This window comes from Taudactylus pleione, unplaced genomic scaffold, assembly GCF_031769625.1.
Source record: "Taudactylus pleione unplaced genomic scaffold, aTauple2 ptg000985l, whole genome shotgun sequence".
NCBI lineage: Eukaryota > Metazoa > Chordata > Amphibia > Anura > Myobatrachidae > Taudactylus > Taudactylus pleione.
Genome location: NW_028285386.1, coordinates 1,685,689 through 1,708,929, shown reverse-complemented (window position 1 = coordinate 1,708,929; position 23,241 = coordinate 1,685,689). Strand labels below are relative to the sequence as shown.

General features: G+C 42.8%; 1 protein-coding gene across 6 annotated transcripts in view; it reads left to right on the top strand.

Annotated features, from left to right (window-relative positions):
- The window catches only part of PAK6 (p21 (RAC1) activated kinase 6), a 167,452-nt gene that overhangs the window by 101,445 nt on the left and 42,766 nt on the right, over nucleotides 1-23,241 (top strand). The gene's annotated exons all lie outside the window — the stretch shown is intronic.

The window sequence follows — 23,241 nt, the reverse complement described above, 5'->3', positions numbered from 1 at the left end:
GATGAATCCAGATCCAAAAACAAAATACGGGGGTCAGCGCACATCGCTGTCTCAAATAGAGATGTGCGCTGACCCCCTTGTTTTGGTTCTGTATTTTTTTTATAAATGATAAAAAGTTTTTTTAAAACAGCTAAAATCATGTCATTTTTGTAATCCAAAACACGGAATTCGGATTTAAAATCTGAATTCCGAACTGCCGGAAGATCAGAACCGCGACTCAGATTTGTCCGGAGCTCCTAAGGAGTTGAGAACTGCAACGCGGATCTGTCTGTATTCACGAAATTCAGGTGGATTTGGATTTCTGGAGAACCGAATCGCACATCTCTAATCTCAAATATATACAATTAAAAAATATGAACTTCTCATAGTTGCTACTAATATGTAAAGATGAAATCTCATTGCAGTTATGTTTCATACTGTTAATAATTGTTTTCTTTTGTGCTCATTTGCTTATGTACTTTGTAAGCTGCTGCAGAACCCTTGTGGCACCATATAAATAAGTGATGATGATAATAATGAATAATACAGATAAATAGATAGGCGCTGCAGAACCCTTGTGGAACCATATAAATAAAGGATGATGATGATGATAATAATGAATAATACAGATAAATAGATAGGCGCTGCAGAACCCTTGTGGCACCATATAAATAAAGGATGATTATAATAATAATAACAACAGATAGGCGCTGCAGAACCCTTGTGGCACCATATAAAGGATGATGATGATGATAATAATAATAATAACAGGCGCTGCGGAACCTTTGTGGCACCATATAAATAAAGGATGATTATAATAATAATAACAGATAGATAGGCGCTGCGGAACCCTTGTGGCACCATATAAAGGATGATGATGATGATAATAATAATAATAACAGGCGCTGCGGAACCCTTGTGGCACCATATAAATAAAGGATGATGATAATAATAATAAATAACAGATAGATAGGTGCTGCGGAACCCTTGTGTCACCATATAAATAAAGGATGATTATAATAATAATAACAACAGATAGATAGGCGCTGCGGAACCCTTGTGGCACCATATAAAGGATGATGATGATAATAATAATAATAATAACAGGCGCTGCGGAACCCTTGCGGCACCATATAAATAAAGGATGATGATAATAATAATAAATAACAGATAGGCGCTGCAGAACCCTTGTGGAACCATATAAATAAAGGATGATTATAATAATAATAACAGATAGATAGGCGCTGCGGAACCCTTGTGGCACCATATAAAGGAGGATGATGATGATAATAATAATACCAGGCGCTGCGGAACCCTTGTGTCACCATATAAATAAAGGATGATGATAATAATAATAAATAACAGATAGATAGGTGCTGCGCAACCCTTGTGGCACCATATAAAGGATGATGATGATAATAATAAATAACAGATAGATAGGCGCTGCGGAACCCTTGTGGCACCATATAAAGGATGATGATGATAATAATAATAACAGGCGCTGCGGAACAATTGTGGCACCATATAAATAAAGGATGATGATGGTAATAACAGGCGCTGCGGAACAATTGTGGCACCATATAAATAAAGGATGATAATAATAACAGATAGATAGGCGCTGCGGAACAATTGTGGCACCATATAAATAAAGGATGATGATAATAATAACAGATAGATAGGCGCTGCGGAACAATTGTGGCACCATATAAAGGATGATGATAATAATAACAGATAGGCGCTGCGGAACCCTTGTGGCACCATATAAAGGATGATGATGATAATAATAATAACAGGCGCTGCGGAACAATTGTGGCACCATATAAATAAAGAATGATGATGGTAATAACAGGCGCTGCGGAACAATTGTGGCACCATATAAATAAAGGATGATAATAATAACAGATAGATAGGCGCTGCGGAACAATTGTGGCACCATATAAATAAAGGATGATGATAATAATAACAGATAGGCGCTGCGGAACAATTGTGGCACCATATAAATAAAGGATGATGATAATAATAACAGATAGATAGGCGCTGCAGAACCCTTGTGGCACCATATAAATGAAGGATGATGATGATAATAATAATAATAATAACAGGCGCTGCGGAACCCTTGTGGCACCATATAAATAAAGAATGATGATAATCATAATAAATAACAGATAGATAGGCGCTGCGGAACTCTTGTAGCACCATATAAAGGATGATGATGATAATAATAATAACAGGCGCTGCGGTACAATTGTGGCACCATATAAATAAAGGATGATGATGGTAATAACAGGCGTTGCGGAACAATTGTGGCACCATATAAATAAAGGATGATGATAATAATAACAGATAGATAGGCGCTGCGGAACAATTGTGGCACCATATAAATAAAGGATGATGATAATAATAACAGATAGGCGCTGCGGAACAATTGTGGCACCATATAAATAAAGGATGATGATAATAATAACAGATAGATAGGCGCTGCGGAACCCTTGTGGCACCATATAAAGGATGATGATGATAATAATAATAACAGGCGCTGCGGAACAATTGTGGCACCATATAAATAAAGGATGATGATAATAATAACAGATAGATAGGCGCTGCGGAACCCTTGTGGCACCATATAAAGGATGATGATGATGATAATAATAACAGGCGCTGCGGAAAAATTGTGGCACCATATAAATAAAGGATGATGATAATAATAACAGATAGATAGGCGCTGCGGAATAATTGTGGCACCATATAAATAAAGGATGATGATAATAATAACAGATAGATAGGCGCTGCGGAACAATTGTGGCACCATATAAATAAAGGATGATGATAATAATAACAGATAGGCGCTGCGGAACCCTTGTAGCACCATATAAAGGATGATGATGATAATAATAATAGTTAGGCGCTGCGGAACCCTTGTGGCACCATATAAATAAAGGATGATGATGATAATAACAGATAGATAGGCGCTGCGGAACCCTTGTGGCACCATATAAATAAAGGATGATGATGATAATAGCAGATAGATAGGCGATGCGGAACCCTTGTGGCACCATATAAAGGATGATGATGATAATAATAATAACAGGCGCTGCGGAACAATTGTGGCACTATATAAATAAAGGAGGATGATGGTAATAACAGGCGCTGCGGAACAATTGTGGCACCATATAAATAAAGGATGATGATAATAATAACAGATAGATAGGCGCTGCGGAACAATTGTGGCACCATATAAATAAAGGATGATGATAATAATAACAGATAGGCGCTGCGGAACCCTTGTGGCACCATATAAAGGATGATGATGATAATAATAACAGATAGATAGGCGCTGCGGAACCCTTGTGGAACCATATAAATAAAGGATGATGATAATAATAACAGATAGATAGGCGCTGCGGAACCCTTGTGGCACCATATAAATAAAGGATGATGATGATAATAACAGATAGATAGGCGCTGCGGAACCCTTGTGGCACCATATAAAGGATGATGATGATAATAATAATAGGCGCTGCGGAACAATTGTGGCACCATATAAATAAAGGATGATGATAATAATAACAGATAGATAGGCGCTGCGGAACAATTGTGGCACCATATAAATAAAGGATGATGATAATAATAACAGATAGATAGGCGCTGCGGAACAATTGTGGCACCATATAAATAAAGGATGATGATAATAATAACAGATAGATAGGCGCTGCGGAACAATTGTGGCACCATATAAATAAAGGATGATGATAATAATAACAGATAGGCGCTGCGGAACCCTTGTGGCACCATATAAAGGATGATGATGATAATAATAATAACAGGCGCTGCGGAACAATTGTGGCACCATATAAATAAAGGATGATGATGGTAATAACAGGCGCTGCGGAACAATCGTGTCACCATATAAATAAAGGATGATGATAATAATAACAGATAGATAGGCGCTGCGGAACAATTGTGGCACCATATAAATAAAGGATGATGATAATAATAACAGATAGATAGGCGCTGCGGAACCCTTGTGGCACCATATAAATAAAGGATGATGATAATAATAATAACAGATAGGCGCTGCGGAACAATTGTGGCACCATATAAATAAAGGATGATGATAATAATAACAGATAGATAGGTGCTGCGGAACAATTGTGGCACCATATAAATAAAGGATGATGATAATAATAACAGATAAATAGGCGCTGCGGAACAATTGTGGCACCATATAAATAAAGGATGATGATAATAATAACAACAGATAGATAGACGCTGCGGAACAATTGTGGCACCATATAAATAAAGGATGATGATAATAATAACAGATAGGCGCTGCGGAACCCTTGTGGCACCATATAAATAAAGGATGATGATGATAATAACAGATAGATAGGCGCTGCGGAACCCTTGTGGCACCATATAAAGGATGATGATGATAATAATAATAACAGGCGCTGCGGAACAATTGTGGCACCATATAAATAAAGGATGATGATAATAATAACAGATAGATAGGCGCTGCGGAACCCTTGTGGCACCATATAAATAAAGGATGATGATAATAATAATAACAGATAGGCGCTGCGGAACAATTGTGGCACCATATAAATAAAGGATGATGATAATAATAACAACAGATAGATAGGCGCTGCGGAACAATTGTGGCACCATATAAATAAAGGATGATGATAATAATAACAGATAGATAGGCGCTGCGGAACTATTGTGGCACCATATAAATAAAGGATGATGATAATAATAACAGATAGATAGACGCTGCGGAACAATTGTGGCACCATATAAATAAAGGATGATGATAATAATAACAGATAGATAGGCGCCGCGGAACCCTTGTGGCACCATATAAATAAAGGATGATGATGATAATAACAGATAGATAGGCGCTGCGGAACCCTTGTGGCACCATATAAAGGATGATGATGATAATAATAATAGTTAGATAGGCGCTGCGGAACCCTTGTGGCACCATATAAATAAAGGATGATGATGATAATAGCAGATAGATAGGCGCTGCGGAACCCTTGTGGCACCATATAAAGGATGATGATGATAATAATAATAACAGGCGCTGCGGAACAATTGTGGCACTATATAAATAAAGGATGATGATGGTAATAACAGGCGCTGCGGAACAATTGTGGCACCATATAAATAAAGGATGATGATAATAATAACAGATAGATAGGCGCTGCGGAACAATTGTGGCACCATATAAATAAAGGATGATGATAATAATAACAGATAGATAGGCGCTGCGGAACAATTGTGGCACCATATAAATAAAGGATGATGATAATAATAACAGATAGGCGCTGCGGAACCCTTGTGGCACCATATAAAGGATGATGATGATAATAATAACAGATAGATAGGCGCTGCGGAACCCTTGTGGCACCATATAAATAAAGGATGATGATGATAATAATAACAGATAGATAGGCGCTGCGGAACCCTTGTGGCACCATATAAATAAAGGATGATGATGATAATAACAGATAGATAGGTGCTGCGGAACCCTTGTGGCAGCATATAAAGGATGATGATGATAATAATAATAACAGGCGCTGCGGAACAATTGTGGCACTATATAAATAAAGGATGATGATGGTAATAACAGGCGCTGCGGAACAATCGTGTCACCATATAAATAAAGGATGATGATAATAATAACAGATAGATAGGCGCTGCGGAACAATCGTGTCACCATATAAATAAAGGATGATGATAATAATAACAGATAGATAGGCGCTGCGGAACAATTGTGGCACCATATAAATAAAGGATGATGATAATAACAGATAGATAGGCGCTGCGGAACAATTGTGGCACCATATAAATAAAGGATGATGATAATAATAACAGATAGATAGGCGCTGCGGAACAATTGTGGCACCATATAAATAAAGGATGATGATAATAATAACAGATAGATAGGCGCTGCGGAACCCTTGTGGCACCATATAAATAAAGGATGATGATGATAATAACAGATAGATAGGCGCTGCGGAACCCTTGTGGCACCATATAAATAAAGGATGATGATGATAATAACAGATAGATAGGCGCTGCGGAACCCTTGTGGCACCATATAAAGGATGATGATGATGATGATAATAATAATAACAGGCGCTGCGGAACAATTGTGGCACCATATAAATAAAGGATGATGATAATAACAGATAGATAGGCGCTGCGGAACAATTGTGGCACCATATAAATAAAGGCTGATGATAATAATAACAGATAGATAGGCGCTGCGGAACAATTGTGGCACCATATAAATAAAGGATGATGATAATAATAACAGATAGATAGGCGCTGCGGAACCCTTGTGGCACCATATAAATAAAGGATGATGATGATAATAACAGATAGATAGGCGCTGCGGAACAATTGTGGCACCATATAAATAAAGGATGGTGATAATAATAACAGATAGGCGCTGCGGAATCGGTTGTGGATTAAGAAAGAGGCAGTAAAAAGGTTGACAGTGTCTAGATAGACACCAGATGTTAGACAGTCAATAGGTCGTCTGGGACAAAAGGTTGACACACTAATGGCAGACAGGGTCAAATGGTCGACACATGCTTTTTCTAGCCCTAATCTTCACCCAACCCTAATGCTGGCCGTACACTGTGCGATGCACCGTGTAGTGCGACTGCCGATCCGTCAGCAAACGGATCGTGCTGTCACTGCCGGCATTCGTGCGGTCCTCGCAGACCGCACAGTATGCCAGCTCCCCCCTCCACCGTTTGAATGGGATCGTACATCGCATCCCAAGTCAGATGGTTTTGCAGGTAGACCTGGGGATGCGGTGTACGACCCCTTGGGAGCGCGCAGCACGATATCAGGTACGATATCGTCCCCATACACGGCACAATACAACACCTATATTGTACAACACCTATATCCATCAGATCGGCACGTATATCGTGCCGTTTATAGCCACCTTAACCCTCCCTCCTGGTGCCTGACCCTAACCCTCGGGATAAGTGCCTGACCCTAAATGTCCCTTCTAGTGCCTAACCCTCCCTCATGGCGCCTAACCGTCAGGGTAAGTGCCTAAACCTTAAAAATATTGTGTCAACCTTTTGTCCCTGTCGACCTTTTGTCCCAGTCGACCTATTGATTGGCTATCATCTGGTGTCTATCTAGACATTGTCAACCTTTTTACTGGTATGTAGTCAGGAAGCCGGCGGTCGAAATGCTGACTGCCAGCTTCCGACTGTGAAATCCCGGCATGGGACTAATGATAGGTATCTAAATACCGACGCCTATCAGTAGCCCCATGCCGAAATCCCGACGCCCGGCATACCGAACGTAGGTAACTTGTCAGTCGGTTTAGGGAGTGGGGAGGGGTGGTTAAGTTTAGGCACCCCTGGGAGGAGGTTAGGGTTAGGCACCCCTGGGGGGAGGTTAGGGTTAGGCACCCCTAAGGGAGGGTTAGGGGGGGAGAGAGGAGGGTTAGGATACTTACCAGGCGCTGTCGAGATGTTCATCTGCCGGACTTCCGGCGTCGGTATCTCATCTGCTGGGTTTAGGTCCGGCGGTATGTCATACCGATTCCTTTTTACTGTCTATCGATATGCCGGAACCCTTGTGCCATCATATAAATAAAGGATGATGATAATAATAAGATATTTGTGCAAGAAACCGTTTACCACTGACCTGATATTACGGTATAATGATGACACTGAATGCCTAAAATATAATAAAAACACCTGCAATGTTGATATGACCTGTTAATGCTGGAACATGCATTCTTCCTCCCTAAAACTATTTAAGTTGACTTAAGGGTCTATTTACTAAGCAGTGTTAAGAGACAGAGTGAAAATTGATAAGAAAGTGATAAGGTACCAGCCAATCAGCTCCCAACTATCATTTTTCAAACACAGCCTGTGAGATGACAGTCGGGAGCTGATTGGCTGGCACCTTATCACTTTCTTATCACTTTTCACTCTGTCTCCTAACACTGCTTAGTAAATAGACCCCTTATATCTGTATCTCAGGCAGGAAAAACGTGAGGTACAGTATGTATATATGGCGTAATTCAGAGATGTGTGTAAACCTGATGTTTATCTCCTATGTTTTTAGATCTGCACATGCGCAGAAACTGTACTGCGCATGTCAGATCTGGGGCTGCGATGTTTCTTGTAGTGACCCAAATGCCACAGCATGATTGGCATCCTGGGGCAGTGAGAGGAAACGTTACAGAAAAAGGGGGCATGTCTGCTCCATTTTCTGTGCGTGCCGAAGCCGGTGGATGCGTCCTTGGATGCAGCTTCACTGGCCCCAGCTGTGTGATTTAACCAGACAGCCTGAGTTAACCAACCCTCAAGTTACTCTGATGTCTGATGGTCACACAGTTTATCCAGTGCTGCATCCTTGGGCGCAGGCAGCAGATCACAGAAGCAGGCAGTGGGCATCCTAACTAAAGACACCTCCTGATGCTTTTGTATATTTAGTGAAGACATTGCATACAAAGAGGCATCGGCGGTGCTAACTGCGTCCATCTCTGAATGTAGTCCCAATGTCGCGCACGCTGCAGTCCCAATGTCGCACAAGCACTAATATTAACTTGCTAGTAGTGGTACTCAGCCTTCCTTTCTTGTTAGCATTTGCAAAGAGGTCAGCATACTGGCAGTTGTGGCCGGCGGTAAATCATACTGATTCCGAACAGAGACCATTTAATAAGAAGTTGTTTTCACCTAGAAAGGGAAGTCTGAACTGAAACCATCTCCTATATAACCCATAAAATGGGCTGCAAAGTGCTATCACCTCAATGACATAATCCCTGACACACATGAAACATACTGTAGTCACTTTAGGTAAATTATGGGGTATACATAAAATATTCTGATGTGTGTGAGATAGTATATGGCTAACCAGTGTAAGAAGATCGTAGAACATAAATGCACTATTTGCCCTCTGTAGCCAATGTCGCAGAATGGCAAACGTTCTCAGAGTACCACATTTACTCCAGAAACATGATACATGAAAAAATTAAGTTGAATAATAGAAAACGATTTAACCTATAATATCAATGTGTTGTTAATGCCACCTGATCTACCACTTATTTTCCCCAGTTACATTTTGCCTTTATGCAGACCTAGTACATTCCATTACTTTCTATGGATTTTGGACAGAGCCATCATTAAGAGCCAGTTACTTCCAATGGAACATAAATATTAAATGGGGAATTACGGTCACTTTAAAATATGCAGCATTTCTATTTATTCTCATTTTCCAAAGACTTCACTCACTGAGTATATAGTGGAAGTAGGGTATGCCCTGTTTGCAGAAGTAACAATAGGCACTGCAGTCAGAGTTTGCAGAATGGGGTCATGAATGGCATAGTGTAGCTCAAGGCTAGGATCAGATTGTCCCAGCTACAATTAGACCGTGATGATCTGGAACCGGTGTCAGGAAGGACTGATGTCATTTATTGGATCTCTAAATTGCTTCAAGTTTTATACTTCCTAGATTCTGAAACCAGCTGGTCACTTTCTCATATCTCATTGGTATTTTCAATATATTCTATATAATACTGATAAACTTTAATAAAGGATAATCATCCAATTCACATACAGAAATCTGGTAAATAGTTAAATGGCCTTTTCCTGATGGGGAGGAAGCCATATTGCTTGGGGGCCAAAGCATCCCCGGTGGGCCCCACTACCTGAGGGCCAACCACTTTAATCTCAGGTTCCAAACTGTGCACTTGAATGTTACATTGTAACTCTATTTGAGGGTCAGTTACATGGTATCTAATGTATGTCCAAGCTCTGTGGGGGCTGGCCTCATCCCCTGTGGTAACTGAGGCATGGGCCCCTACCACCTCATTCCCCCCGGGGAGCCCTTCATGCTCCAGTCCGACACTAGGCCAAAACAAAGGGTTGTGGGGAGAAAGGAGATGCAGCACCCGGAGAGGGGATAATCTCTGTCTGGACACCGCTACTAGATAGACCCAGTATATTGACTGGCGCAGATCTCAAATGTTTGTTTTTAGGGGGAGGGGGACGAGCTACCCCTTGCCCCCCCTCCCCCCATTTAATTAGCACAAAGCATAGAATTTGTAAGAATTTATTCTAGAATTAAAGTATAATGATAACAAGCTAGCAACCTATGAATACTGCCAGAATTCATGTTATACTGTTCTAATCCTGCACTGTCTAGAATGGCACACACAGATTGATTGATGGGGTAACAACAAATTATTGTATAAAGCAGGTAGAGTGCTTTTTGAAATGTCACTGAATCAAGTAATACATATATCATTTGGGATAAGACCTATATCTTCAGAGAACGACCGAGAACATTTACCCCAACTTATAAAATGCCTCTTTGGACAAAAATGTGCATTGTTTCCAGTGTATGTTCCATACGGTTATAATTGTGCTGAACATGCAGAGATTAATAGGCACGTTTTATTTACACCTCTCCTTAATGTAATAGAAAATGTGAATGCCCAGACAAAGGGCATTGATAAACTTTTATATAATAAAAAGAAAGATCCTAATAGAAAGCCATTCTTAGGGGCAGATACATTTAGTCGTGGGACTTAGTGCACAGCTGCAGCTCTGCCCTGAGCTCTTCGGTTACTGTTGTTACCCTACGCGGTAAGCCCCAGGGGGTGCACGTAACAGATTGTTCCTCACAGCCTCAGGCGCTGCAAGAAAAAAATCTGTGTTAAGTGCTCTCTCTGAGGCTTACTGTAACAGGGTAGTTCCATAGCTCTGGGCACTTAACCGGGGAACTATGAGTAACGCGTGGAAATTGCACAGTGATTGAATAGGTCCAGGTATTAAACCCAGGAGCTGCATCCACACGGTAATTCCAGTCCCTAGTTGAATCTGCCCTATAGCAGGGCCGTTTCTAGGGGTTGGGGCTCCCAGGGCGAACAGTCAAAATGCGCCCCCCTCCCCCTCAAACAAGTATAAGATAGTAAATTTGCCTCACTGTAAGGGGCGTGGCCTCAAATGAAAAGAGGGACGGGAGGGAGGGCTGGCGGGCGGGAGGCGTGATGTGACATCATAGGTCATGCACATCGCGTCTCCATAGGTCACAGCCTATGGGCAGCTTTTGTACGGGAAAATAATTATACCATTCATTTTCATTTCTGTATTTTCTATATCGTTTTTCTGACAATACTATATTGCGTGGTTTCACGCAAATAATATAGATGTGTGTGCTCATTTTTAATTCATATTCCCCACTAATAGTGCTGACTAGAATTTATTATATTAAGTTTTTCAGCCTTAAGATATCAATTAGGGAATATGAATTAAAAAATAATGCACATCTCTATATTATTTGCGCCAGGAGCTGCTCCTGCTCCAAAAAAAAATAAAAGCTGAGCCTCAGCAGCCTCTCCTCTCCTTTCTCCTCTCCTTTCTTCTCCTCTCCTCTCCCCTCCCCTCTCCTCTCCCCCCCTTTCCTCTCCTCCCCTTTCCTCTCCTCCCCTTTCCTCTCCTCCCCTTTCCTCTCTTCTCCTTTCTCCTCTCCTCTCCTTTCTCCTCTCCTCTCCTTTCTCCTCTCCTTTCTTCTCTCCTCTCCTTTCTTCTCTCCTCTCCTTTCTCCTCTCCTCTCCTTTCTCCTCTCCTTTCTTCTACTCTCCTCTCCTTTCTCCTCTCCTCTCCTTTCTCCTCTCCTCTCTTTTCTCCTCTCCTTTCTCCTCTCTTTTCTCCTCTCCTTTCTCCTCTCCCCTCTCCTCTCCTTTCTCCTCTCCTCTCCTTTCTTCTCCTCTCCTTTCTCCTCTCCTTTCTTCTCCTCTCCTCTCCCCTCCCCTCTCCTCTCCCCCCCTTTCCTCTCCTCCCCTTTCCTCTCCTCCCCTTTCCTCTCTTCTCCTTTCTCCTCTCCTCTCCTTTCTCCTCTCCTCTCCTTTCTCCTCTCCTTTCTTCTCTCCTCTCCTTTCTTCTCTCCTCTCCTTTCTCCTCTCCTCTCCTTTCTCCTCTCCTTTCTTCTACTCTCCTCTCCTTTCTCCTCTCCTCTCCTTTCTCCTCTCCTCTCTTTTCTCCTCTCCTTTCTCCTCTCCTCTCTTTTCTCCTCTCCTTTCTCCTCTCCCCTCTCCTCTCCTTTCTCCTCTCCTCTCCTTTCTTCTCCTCTCCTTTCTCCTCTCCTTTCTTCTCCTCTCCTCTCCCCTCCCCTCTCCTCTCCCCCCCTTTCCTCTCCTCCCCTTTCCTCTCCTCCCCTTTCCTCTCTTCTCCTTTCTCCTCTCCTCTCCTTTCTCCTCTCCTCTCCTTTCTCCTCTCCTTTCTTCTCTCCTCTCCTTTCTTCTCTCCTCTCCTTTCTCCTCTCCTCTCCTTTCTCCTCTCCTTTCTTCTACTCTCCTCTCCTTTCTCCTCTCCTCTCCTTTCTCCTCTCCTCTCTTTTCTCCTCTCCTTTCTCCTCTCCTCTCTTTTCTCCTCTCCTTTCTCCTCTCCCCTCTCCTCTCCTTTCTCCTCTCCTCTCCTTTCTTCTCCTCTCCTTTCTCCTCTCCTTTCTTCTCCTCTCCTCTCCCCTCCCCTCTCCTGTCCTTTCTCCTCTCCTTTCTCCTCCTCTCCTCTCCTTTCTCCTCCTCTCCTCTCCTCTCTCCTCCTCTCATCACCTTTCTCCTCTCCTCTCCTTTCTCCTCTCATCTCCTCTCCTTTCTCCTCCTCTCTCCTTTCCTTTCTTCTCCTCTCCTCTCTCCTCTCCTCACTTTTCTCCTTTCTCCTCTCCTTTCTCCTCTCCTCTTTCCTCCTCTCTCCTCTACTCTCTCCTCTCTCCTCTCCTTTCTCCTCTCCTTTCTCCTCCTCTCCTTTCTCCTCCTCTCCTTTCTACTCCTCTCCTTTCTCCTCCTCTCCTTTCTACTCCTCTCCTTTCTCCTCCTCTCCTCTCTCCTCTCTCCTCCTCTCCTTTCCTTTCTCCTCCTCTCCGCTCCTTTCCCCTCCTCTCCTTTCTCCTCCTCTCCTCCCCTTTCTCTCTTTGGAGGGAAAGAGACTGGCTGGCTGCCCGCTCTGCTCTCTGCTGCCTGCTGGGTGCCCTGTGCCATGTTAACGGTGGCGTCTCCCCCGCCCAGTCCCACTCTCAGAAATGACGCCCAGGCTCCTCGGCATTTGGCCATGCCTTAAATAAGTTTCTCCACTGCACGGCTGCTCAACGTGACGTCGTGATGTCACAACACAGCCTGGTCATGCGATGGGCAGGGACAGACAGGGAGGGGGAGCGGCGAGCGCAGCGGGCGCTGCAGCAGAATGCCAGCTAGCGTATGTAAGTGACAGCTAGGGGTTGGAGGCTGAGCGACCACCCCTAGAAATGGCCCTGCCCCATAGGTTTTATACAATTGACTGGCCAATTGCCACTGTAGGTTGGAAATAGAGGATGACATGATGTATCCCCCGCATTAACCTTTGCAACCCCTGCTTCACAATGCTTATATTATCGGCATTGTGTAGCGGGGGCGGGGCCAAAATGACGCGATCGCATGGCCCCCACCGCGCCCACAAGTGCCTGTCACCCGGCCACTCCCCCTTGTCCCGGCCACGCCCCCCAACCTACCGATCAGGCTGCTCCATCCCGGAAGGAGCAGCCAGAAAGTCGGCAGTTATGGTTTAGTTGCTGCCAATGGATGGGCTAAGTTTTGCGCCTTGACACATCAAGTTATGATCTTTCACATACAAACAGGCACAATGATACAAAAGAGGCACACGATATCCCTAAATTCCATTTCTGTTATTACTGTATCTAGTCACATTGCCATGTGCTATAAGTCATAGCTCTTTAACCATCGATCCTGATCAACAGGTAATTAGGATTTTTCAGTTGTTGATAGAATGACAAGAACATCCAGTAAGATGATGACTGTATCAGACAATGTGTGTTTATAATCCTCTAACCACAACAAGGTATTCCTGTACCTTTACTGACCCATCTGTGCGCAACTTGGGACCCTATACAAGATACCCTACATACTAGGGTATGTAGGAAAGCACATAAAATAAACACAAGGTATACGAGGTCTGTCTAAAAAGTTTGTTGAATGGTCTGATATATCTGTATGCAATGCTTGCAACAAGGTCGCTCATGCGCGCTGACATGCATGGACATGTCTGGACTTGCCCCCAGTCGGGGTTTGCCCGAGGCCGCCACCGCACTGCCATTGCATTCATTTCAACAGTGTGTCCCGATCAGTGTGCGTCGAACAGCAATGGAGCAATGACACAACATTAAGTTCTGCTTCAAATTGGGTAAATCGGCGACGGAGACGCACAAAATGTTGGTGAAAGTGTACGGGCAGGATGCTGTGAGCAGGGGTGTATCTAGGGGTCCGAGCGCCCAAGGCAAAGTAATGGACTGGCGCCCCCTCTCCCCCATATTTTCTGAATAATTACTCTGTACTTATAATGTCTCTACAGCCAACCTCCTTCTGTATCTCCAACGAACCTTCATGTTTTATCAGCCAGCACCCCCTTCTGTTTCTTCAGGCAGCCCCCTTTTAGTCTCCCCAGCTTCCCCTTCCTGTCTCCCCAGCCCCACCTCAGGGCATCCCCCTCCTGTCTCCCCAGCCATCCCTCTCCTGTCTCCCCAGCCCCACCATCCCACTTCTGTCTTCCCAGCCATCACTCTCCTGTCTTCCCAGTCCTCACCCTCCTGTCTCCCCAGTCATCACCCTCCTGTCTCCCCAGCCCCACCATCCCACTTCTGTCTTCCCAGCCCCACCATCCCCCTCCTGTCTCACAAGCCCCACCACCCCACTTCTGTCTCCCCAGTCACCCCCCTCCTGTCTCCCCAGCCATTAGCCTGCCTGTAATGCGGGGCTCCAGTCCCTGGCCCCCCTGCTCCAGTCCCTGGTCCCCACCGTCCAGCCACCGGCCCCCCGCAGCCCACAAATACTTACCAACTTCAGCCTGTGGCTTGGCGACTCCACAGTGCAGCAGCAGCGCTGAGGTGCACATGAAAAAAAAAGCTTTATTTATTCTAGGTACTTACCAGGCAGCAGCCGGCATGCGATGGCGGCTGCCCGGACCTTGACATCTAGGAAGTTCCTAGATGTTAAGGTCTGGGCGGCCGCCATCGTTTGCTGGCGGCTGCCTGGTACATAGAATAAATCTTTTTTTTTTTTTTTTTTGACAAGGCTCGCGTGACATCATGTGCACCTCATCGCTGCTGCTGCATTGAGGAGCCGCCGAGCGACAGGGGCGTACCCGGGACTGCTCCCTGGCGGCCCTGTACTGATTCTACCCCCTGGCCACGGGTGGCACCCCCGGATGGCGCCCCCCTTGGCCCGCGCCCTTGGCGAGTTCCATCCTGGCCAATGGGTAGATATGCCCCTGGCTGTGAGTAGAAAATGTGTGTACGATTGGTTTACAAACTGTAGCAATGGCAAGGAATCGGTGGAAGATGAACTCCAATGCTGTTCGACGCACACTGCTCGAGACACTCTGTTGAAATGACTGCAAGTTGCATACAGATATATCAGACCATTCACCAAACTCTTTAGACAGACCTCGTATGTCAGTGGATAGGGGAGTGCACCATATTTTCTAACAAAATTCAAGAACAATTTAATTTAATAGAAAGACTAGTGTTAAAAAAAAATGTGTATATATTGTGACAAAGTCAGGTTAGGGGTTCCCTCTCCTGGGTAGAAGGACTCCTTTCTTACACACACCCACAGCAGCAGGGAAGCAGCACACCAGTCTGGATGCAAGTACAAGCTGGTCGGCGCCAGTCTTTATTGTACAATGTCAGAAATAACATAAAGAAAACATAAACATAAATCCTAGCCCTGTCGGGGCACTAACTTCACAGGTGGTTCCCTCACTACCAGAACCTGGCAGGACCTAATGCCCTCACCAGCAACAAAGGCACAGCACAACACTCACAGTTAGGTTTTCAAGTGTCTCTGAGCAAACTCCCTGTCTGCTCTCCCAGGTGAGACAATCAGCCCTCAACACACTAGGCTTATATTGGCCACTCTCAGGTGGAAACCCTAACAAGCCTGTTACCAGGCTGCGAGAACCAAAACCTGGAGTGGCCGTGGGTGGAGCCCTCCCTCTCCTCTCACCCACAACCCCGAGGTCCCAAACCGGCTTTTCAAAAAGCCGAGACTCAAGCCTGCTACAAAGCAGACTTTCTCCTGGGGGTTTAGAACACATAAGACAGGAATCTGGGACAAATGTACCTGCCACAGACCACTTTACCAGTGATCCTATCACAATATATATATATATATATATATTCAATTATAATAAAAGGTAAAGGTAACTCATATTAGAATATGTGGTAAAACTGACATATGTAAAAGGGAATGAAAATGAATAGGGATTTCCTTCACCTAAGTCTGTGTTTTATATATACTGTATACAGGCCCCCATTGCATTCCAGAGCTTCGTAAATCTGACATGGTGGTTGCTTTTGCGATCGGAAATGGAGGGGTTTATGGCAGATATCTGAGACATATGTTGCAGTCCCCCCTTCTCAAATTCAGGTGATTTTATAAGAATATCCCCATAAATCAACTGTTTTGGGGGATTTCCTGCAAATGACTTTCATAAATATTCCCCTATATCTCCAAAATAGACCAGTAAAGTGGACTTATCCTTTTACTGTCTGGAACAAAATGCTAAATTGATTAATTTTTATCATGTTTAGAAATTTTAAGTAATATACAGTACAAGATCGCTGTTTCCAGCCTGTATTATTACTTATTAAAGACAGAAAGGGAAACCATTGTTATACAAGATACATTCTGCGGTGTGTGTTGCTGATTATCTTCAGCCTCAGGGCATGTCCTCAGCTGGGTTACATGGTAATGACACAATTTGCTGTCACTCTTGTTGACGGTAAAGTAATTGTTACTCGGAGTTAGCTGTGACCAATATTCACATTTCAGGGCTTGTTAACACCCAAGACTCAAACAGGTAGCAGTAAGTTTTTTAGGAGCTTGTTCACAATAGTCTGTGTCCTATTTCTTTCTGATCTACAATAAAAAAAAATTGCATTCTATTAAGCAATGTCGTGTCTTTTGAAATATGTAATCATAACATTTTACAAAACGTAAATCTTGTTGGTATTTATGTGTTGGTGAAGGGTGCAATATTGGAAATACATTTACAAATGAAGCTTGTAAAATATTAAACATCTACAATAAAAGGAAAAAAAAACTAGATTCCCAATTCGGTTAAATAACAAGCAAAATTATTATAGAAAGTTTAAAGTTCTTTATTTTAAACTAAAAGGGATAATGGATGTCTCCTAAATTTCTTGACCTGAATAAAATATTTTATATGGTCACAGTAGTCCTTTTAGAGCCTTTATATAATAACTGGTGTGATGCAGACACTGGCACAATTCCCGTGAGAGAGTCCGTATTTGTAAAGTGGCAATAATTTAAAAGGCAAAACCAGTTTTGCCTTTTTAAATTATTGCTTTTTAAAAAAAAAATACAGGCTAACTCGCAGGGATGACGCCCGTGGCTGCATTTAGCAAGTTATTATATTAGGCCCTTAAGGGGGGATGTATCAAACCTTCGATAGAGATAAAGTGGAGAAGTTGCCCTTGTCAATCTGATAATTCTTTCATCTCTTAATAGAACATTAACGTCATTATATGGCAGTGGTGCAGATGTGCTTATTCAGGGGCCTATTCAGCATTGGAGGCCATATGGCCTCCGATGATGAAGTATTGATCTCGCTGCGAGAGAAACTTAAGTATCCAACTTGCATCGGGGGAAACATGACACCGGAGCAATTAATCATTGCTCCGGTGAGGGGACAGCTGCTCCGAATAGCAGCTGCCCCCTCGGTTAGTATCGCAGCTACACTTACCTCCTCCTCGTCACCGCGGCTATGCAACACTCATACGTAGCCACCAGGAAGGTAGTGAGCAGGCGGCGGGGAGATCCGCTCTGACTCCTCTTCGCATCCCCGGAACTCCATCCCATAGGAAGATGGCGCTTGTTCTCATAAGCAAACTCTGAAAACTTTCAGCCCGGTAACTAAAATATGTGGAAACTAGCCTTTCCTCATGGTTTCCGGGCCATTTATTGATGATGAATAGACCCCATAGTGATATTCCTGTGTATATTCTATTTTCTATGCTATTAGAAACTGAACTGGTTAATTTACTTGATATAATAGACATGCTTGCTGAGCAAGATTCCTGTGTCTGGCATGGGTGTAGACTACAATATTATTATAATTTTTTCCTTGACGGCTATAATTTCTAGTTTTACAGATAAGCAGGTTTGCAGGCAGGTTTTATTTTCCTGCATGTATTACCATATGAGCCTAAGCACCTGTGAACTATTTTACAATGCTCTCTGCAGAGTTCTGCCTGCTCCAGTTATACTTACGCTATAGCATGTTCCACAGAAAACCCCTGATGCGAATGGATATGTAGGAATTTGGGAAGACAAATCAGAGCAAGTTAGTGCACGGTACAAAAACGTGCTGATGCATAGTATTTGCCAATGATGAGTTGGACATCTGTGAAGCTAGTTTCTTGAAATAGACCTCCAGAAGTTGTTCAAAGCTGTTATTAGCGTAGATAGAGGTTCCTATTAGCTCATCTTCACATGCCTGCGGTTCTTCTGGTAGTATGCACAGCTATGAATAGATCTACCATTCTCTTGGAGAAAGATAAAGTGGAGAGAGATAAAGTGCCAGCCAATCAGCTCCTAACCAATGGCGTATCTATAATGGGTGCAGGGTGTGCAGTGCACACAGGCCCCTAGGTCCAGGGGGGCCCATACTACACACCCTGCACCCATATATAGTTATACTTCCCCGCAGTCTCCAAAGTGCTGCTCTGCAGCGCCAGGCAGCAAAAATCACAGGGAAAATGGCGGCAGCCATTTTCCCAGTGACTTGCGCATGCACAGTAGAGATGTCCCCGGAAATAAGGCGCAGTTACCATTTTCCCGGAGACCCACCATGCGCAGTAGATTCTGCCATTAAGCCAAAATCCACTGCACTGCCAGCAAGGAGGGGGCCCAAATAGAGGCTGTACAGCCCCCTCCTCTCTTAAAACACCCATGTTCCTAGTTGATATTTTTCAAACACAACTGTAAAGTGTCAGTTAGGAGCTGATTTGTTGGTACTTTGGGGATCTATGCGGTCTATGTACTAAGTCTTGGGGGTATGTTTACTAAAGTGAGGGTTTAATCCTAACTGTCATTTTTGAAACACAGCCTGTAAAGTGACAGTTAGGAGCTGATTGGCTGGTACTTTATCACCGTCCACTTTATCTCTCTCCAAGGCTTAGTACATAGCCTCCCATATGGGCGGCAACACATTAATGCAGAGGTCCTGGATGGAAGATGCTCTTGACAGCATGCCCCTCTCCCCAACCTGCCAGCATTCACTGGACAGGTATCACTGGGGTTTGTGAAATGGAGATGCCAGCAAGTGCACTCACCACTTTGGATGTCACAGGCAAGCAGATGACTGCTTATGGAGCTGCCATCTGTTCCTTTGGTAGCAATAGCTGCTACACCACTGGCGCTTAAGTGTCTGTTCTACAGTAATTTGTATATAAGGCATTTCAGTATTGATAAAGCTGTCCACTATTTATTGGCGTTGCACCAATGTACTTGTATGTCTTTTTACATGTGTCTAAAAAGTTGTCTATAAGCAATGATACTTTACTACTCCTGTGCTCTTTATCCCTACAAATGTGTAATAAACCATTTTGTTACAAAAAATTTTTTTTAGCAACTTGCATATCACAAGTGCAGTATGTATATTGGTGGATGCATCTAAGCATGTCCCACAACACTTAATAGCAGTATTAATAATGGCCCCCGGCGTACTTGTAGTGCAAGTAGTGTTGTCCATCCATGGATTAAGTATTGAGAAGTGACAATTGACTCTGTCCCGAGGCTGCCATGTAACTTAGATGCCTCACTTAGTTTCTGTCCTTACTTTTTTGCACAGGAACCACTGAATGTTCCTATATCTTCTCATAACAACTTGTAACGTCTTCTAAAATAAATGTAGAGGACTGTTTAAAAAGAAGAGCAGTTCTATATGTTCCTCTAGTCATTGGGCTCAAAGAGGCTATAAAATTACATGTATGATTCACCAAGAAACAAGGAAGTGCCTGTCTTCAAACTCATTAAATAATTACCTTCACTTTCTTTTGTGCTTTTGGCCTGTAGCATCTGCTATTTGTGTGAATTATCCATTCGCTTAATCCACAATCAGTGCCTGACATACTACATGTAACCAATTATTCCCTCCATTATGAGAACTGCAATTTTCTCATGAATATTGTTTCATGGATGGTGTGTGGCCAAACAAAATAATTATATTACCTGTACAATTGTGCATACAGTATCTGTGAGAAACAATGGTCTGACAGATTTACGGAATTCACCCTAAAATATGTCTAGTTATGTCTGTGCTGATGCTTTTTGTGAAAGCTTCTCACGTCTCTGATGCCCTGGCAGTGTTTTGTTCATAATGGACCTAAAGGGAAATTATAACCTATGTGCTCTGTTTTTCGTACAATATATATAAGCATTTATATTTTGGATTAAATGCAATAACCTAATCTGCAGATCTGTTAACCTTGCCCATTTCATTCAGTAGATATTTGTTCTCTGCTCAATTTGCAACAATTTGATTTACTATAAATTGTTGTAAAACACTTGTTTGATATTAACCAGCGGCAGCTGCTCCTTTGACTGGCTGGGGGGGTATCTGTAAGGAATCTGTATGATTTACCGCCGGACCCCTGCCCGGCGGTTGGAATCCCGACAGTAGGAGGCCGGCAGAGGATGTACACACAAATTACCAAGCAAGCCAACTCCTAGAGACTGTATCCGCTGCAGCCCCTAGAAGCCGGTAATGGCTGCCGTGATAGCAGGGGAGTGACTTGCAGTCAGGACTGGCAGTCACGGGGGAGAAAACGACTTCCCTGAGGCTGTCTGTGTATCATGCGATTACCAGGGAGCGCTTCCAATTTGAAGTCACTGCAACTGTGATGCAGTCTCTTCGGGTGGCGGATGTTACTGGGTGAGCAGCAGCTCTGCAACCGTTAGGTAATGTCAGCTACATATTTTACCTAAGTCCAGGTTAATTCTGCCACAGTCAGTGCTAAGTTCAAGAGAAGACAGGTATCATCCGGATGAAAAGGAACATGTTCACATCTCTGACTTCTATTATTGATAAAATTATCATTACAGATTGTAAACTAAAGAAGCTTACGCATATATTCTACCAAGACATGAATCATGACATAAAAGGCTCATGTACATCAGTGATATTTTGTGATGTCAAACACCAAGTGCGTCTGATGATAGGGAAATCCGTATGATTGCACTGGCCAAAATGGCACCATCTATGGAGGTGCAAAAGATTGCACTTGCCAGTGAGAAGACTAAAGCAGCCTGGGGAGTGTTTGCTCCGTATAGCATTGCACAGAGATGGAAATGCAAAATGTATTTTTGCCCCCAAAAATTATTGAAATGATGTGTCAGGGGTGAAGAAGGCAGGTTTAAGGCGTGTTTGTATGGGTGGGCACACATGATTTCTCTCTCTACAAAAGGACCTGATTTGACAATGAGTGGAACAGATATATGGAGGGCTCCTTATTGGGCTCCAATTTGATTTTCTATCATTAAGCTGATGAAGATCCATAGAATCCGGGTTATTAGACGGCTGTAATTTATTCTCCTGCATTCTCATTCATAGCAGCTACATGGACTTTTTATTTCTCCCTCTGATTCATCAGACTGACCATTTGCTGAGATACTAACAGATATTAGATTGAGTGTACTGTGATTAGGGTTGCTGCTTCTAATTAATATTGATGGAATTCTAGTATGCAATGTCCAGTTATCATATTGCAAACTTTCTGATTGCCGGCACTTAGAACAGAAGAATATAGGGTATTACAGCATACACGCTCATTCCCGTCTCATCCAGCTAATAATGTAATCATGTAATATCAGTGCTGTGAGGATGCTGGTTGAATGTTTTACTTTTTTTTTTTTTTGCTTTGCCGATTATGGAAAAAATAATAAAACACTGGGTGTACTAATAAGAAATCTCTGTATGAACACCATAGTAAATAAAGCAATAGATTGTTGTCAATGAAGTATTATTTATATATGGCAGTTAAAGTGTAATAATGTCAGTTTATCACAGTCTATCAGTTCCACTCTTGTTATAGTAGTATTTGTAAATGAAAGCTGTTTTTTTTCATATGGTTAATGGCAATGCTGTATAGTCCAGCTAGATGCCTGTGGCCTTATTCCCCTGTTAGGTGACAAACGAGACAGCTGCTGCAGCTAATTTAGTCTCTGAATGAAGCTCACCATTGATACAGAACCCTGGGTAGTGTAGTGGAATGACTGCTGAGGCACAATGAGTTCAGTGAGGGAATCAATGTCCAATATAGTCACTGGAGTCTATAGTGTTCATCAAAACCTTTATCCGTTTCTCTGACTGAGTCTCTGTTTCATCCTTCTGATGAAACTGAGACTCGCTCAGAGAAACGCGTCAAGGCTTTGATGCAGTATACACTTCAGTGGCTATAATGGACATCATTTTGTTTTATTTTTTTTTACATGCTTTTATTTATAATATGTCACATTTACTTATGAATATTGCTTTAATTTGAATTTCTGATGTTTGATGGTTTTTCAGATTATCTGGGTAGAAGACACCTGGTTAATATTTACTATGGTATTTGGACCCATGTGCTGATGTTTTGGTTTTGCATCATCTTTAGACTAATGTTAAACTGTAGAGAAAAAAAAATCTGAATAGTTGAGATGAAGGAAGGGCAGTCATTTATGGGAGTATCTGCAAGAAACAGGAAATTGGGACAGTGAGTCCTGATATTATTTTATCAGTCAGTCACTGCACTGTATAAATCATCATGATTCTGATTCACTTGGACAACTGTAACCTCTTGATGACTGTCCTTTGCGTTGCTTCCCTCTGCAGTCCATTCTCCATTCATCATCTAGGTTTCATTTATCGCCTTCTTAAACTTTACTCAAATCTTTGTTATCATAGCTATCTGTCAACCTCGGATAACCTCCTCACTTATCATTCTCACATTTGAAACTTTGCCTTCATCTATAACTCATCCCTTATTTATCATTATTAACACTCACAACTCTTAACCTCTTGAACTCCGTCAGTTATTAGTTATGTAAAATGCGGTCACGGGTGAATTTAAAATCTAAGATTCAATCCTACCCTTACAAACTGTAGCACAGCAGCAATGTCTGCTGTGTAACAATGCCTGCACTGCGTTCCAGACTTA